General features: G+C 32.9%; 1 pseudogene; it reads right to left on the bottom strand.

Annotated features, from left to right (window-relative positions):
- Positions 1-260: 260 nt before the first annotated feature.
- On the bottom strand, positions 261-1,788 carry LOC150030012 (uncharacterized; annotated as a pseudogene).
- Positions 1,789-3,007: the final 1,219 nt, after the last annotated feature.

Below are 3,007 nucleotides of genomic sequence, written 5' to 3'. Positions count from 1 at the left end.
TCCATATCAAAGAAGACGATATGGAATTTTTGGGAACTTCGAGAGCTAATGCAATCTATGATATATTTCATAATATTTTAGTAGTTAACATTTAATTATACATCAAATAGTAGGTCTCTAGAGATTACCCGTGTGGACAACCACCAACTGAATGTACGATTATGCTCTTCTTGAAGCCACTTTCTACTTTTATTTTTACCAGAATTGAGCTTAGACAAAATATCCATATGTTGCCTATTATAAATGACAAAGTTAGTAGATTATTGAATAATCAAGTAACTTAAAACGAGAATAAGATGGAGATCTACATACTCGACGTAAGGAAGCACATCATTTACATTTTGAATGACATAAAGATGAGCTTGATCCAACTCATCCTTACTCGATTTGATAAAAGAAGCAGCTGACAATGCTCTATCAATGTTTGAATTCGCTTTCTTTGTTGATGAATTTAGCCCAATAAAATTAACACCAGATACGAATTCAGAACAAAACTCTATAGTCTCTTCAACAATATAATTTTCTCCAACACATCCATCTGGTCGGTTTCTATTTCGTACATAAGTTTTCAACACTTTCATGTATCGTTCAAAAGGATACATCCACCTTAAATAAACAGGTCCACAAAACTTAACTTCTCTTACGAGATGCACTACAAGGTATACCATTATTGTGAAGAATGATGGAGGAAAATACTTCTCTAAAAGGCATAGAGTGACAACGATATCCTCTTGCATACCCTTTAACTGAGATGAATCGATCGCCTTGCAACATATAACATTAAAGAAGAAGCATAGGCGAGTAATCACAAGTCTTACGTGTTTGGGTAAAATATCAAGAATGGCTACAGGTAATAATTGTTGCATAAGAATGTGATGGTCATGCGACTTAAGTCCGTAAAGTTTCAAATTTGTGAGCGACACTAAACTTTGAATGTTTGTTGAATAGCCTTCAGGTACTTTAATTTCTGATAGTACCTTACAAAAGCTCAATTTCTCAGCTTGTGTTAATGTATAACATGCGAGAGGTAAAAAGCCTTTTTTTCTCTCCTACTTGAGGGGCTAACTTTGATCTAATGTTTAGTTCCACCAAATTTAATCGAGTGTTTATTCCATTCTTTGTTTTACCAGGAATAACAAGCAATTTGCCAATAAGATTTGCACATACATTCTTTTCAATGTGCATCATGTCTAAACAATATCGCACGTCAAGATACTTCCAGTATTCTAACTCGAAAAGAATAGATTTTTTCTTCCAATAAATTGAAGTGTTATCTCCACTGTTCTTTTCTTTGATACTTTTCTTATCAAATGAATATTGATACGTACTTGTTTCTGCAAGAATTTCTTCCCCACTCAATGGTTCTGGACCAAATTCTAATTCTTGTGCACCATTAAAAGCTTTATTTTGTTTCCTATATGGATGATGGCAGGGTAGAAACTTTCGATATCCGAGATATGCCATCCTCTTCCCTTTTGGTAAATAAGTGGATGAAGTATTCTCTCCACAAATTGGACATGCATGATATCCTTTAACCGTACAATCACACAAGTTACCATACACAGGAAAATCATTAATGATCCATAATAAAATGGCTTTAAGCATGAAACGTTATTCTTTATATGCATCGTAACATTCTACCCCATCTTTCCAAAGTATTTTCAAGTCATCTACTGATGGAGCAAAATAAACATCTATGTCACTTTCTGGTTGTTTAGGACCAGATATTAGTGCAGTCAACATAAAAAATTTTCGCTTCATACATAACCATGGAGGTAGATTGTACATCACTAACATCACTGGCCAACAACTATATCTACTACTAAGATCTCCATGTGGATTTACCCCATCTGTTGAAAGAGCAAGATGAAGATTTCTAGGTTCTGACCCAAACTCTGGCCACAAATTGTCTATTTTTTTCCACGATAGGGCATCTTTGGGATGTTTTAATAAACTATCTGTTTCTTTTTTTTTTAGCATACCACGTCAATAAACTTGTTGTTTCTTTACTTCGAAACATTCTTTCAAATCTTGGAATTGGGGGGAAATACTACATGAATTTTGCTGGGATATTCTTAGCCCTTTCGTTTAAATATTTTTGAAGCTTCCATCTTGACGTACCACAAATGGGGCATACATTTGCATTAGAGATTTCTTTTCTAAACAAGCAACAATCATTTCTACATGTATGAATCTTCTCCTACTTCATTCAAGAGTACCCAAAATCTTTTCTGCTTTATAAGTAGAAGCTGGAATTTCATTAGAACTAGGTAATATGTCATGAATTAATTCCAACAACTCAATGAAACTCTTATCGCTCCATCCAAATTTAGCTTTTAAATTATATAACTTTACCAATGTAGATATTTTGGAAAAAGTTTTACAATTTAGGTACAATGGTTTCTTCGTATCATCTAATAATTCTTCAAAATTATCAGATTTTCCACTAAAATAGTTATTATATGCAGCCTCAAACATTCCAATTGTGTCATCAACATCAATATCAACATCATCCTCATCAACTTCGTCTCTTTCACTAGTAGACACATTTTCATTGTTTCTCTTAATCGGTAATGATTCATCGTGAAAAATCCATGTCTGATAACTTTGATCTATACCATTAAAAAATAAGTGCTCTCTTATTTTGTTCACATCTAGAGTCTTTGCATTAACACACTTCAAACATGGAAAACTCATGACATTTGGTATATTTGAATGTTGTAGACCATATTTAATAAACACCTCGACCCCTAAACCATACTCAGCTTACATTCTATTCATTTTCATCCATGACTTATCCGTGATTGTAAAATATGCAACTTAATCTACAAAAACAAAACACGAAAAAATTTAAAAGCATAAAATTATGATTGTAAAATATGCAAGATCAACAAATTTAGAACAAATAGACATTTAAGATGAGCATCTTATAAATATTACCTTGTTCTTGTTATTAATGTTGTTATGAAATCCTTTTTGTATTGGGTGCACCTTCTCCACTTGTCAA

This window comes from Benincasa hispida, unplaced genomic scaffold (genome assembly GCF_027475165.1).
Source record: "Benincasa hispida cultivar pf3 unplaced genomic scaffold, pf3_genome.v1.1 HicScf694, whole genome shotgun sequence".
Classification (NCBI taxonomy): Eukaryota; Viridiplantae; Streptophyta; class Magnoliopsida; order Cucurbitales; family Cucurbitaceae; genus Benincasa; species Benincasa hispida.
The sequence above is the reverse complement of the archived record's forward strand: the minus strand, read 5'-3'. Positions and strand labels throughout refer to the sequence as shown.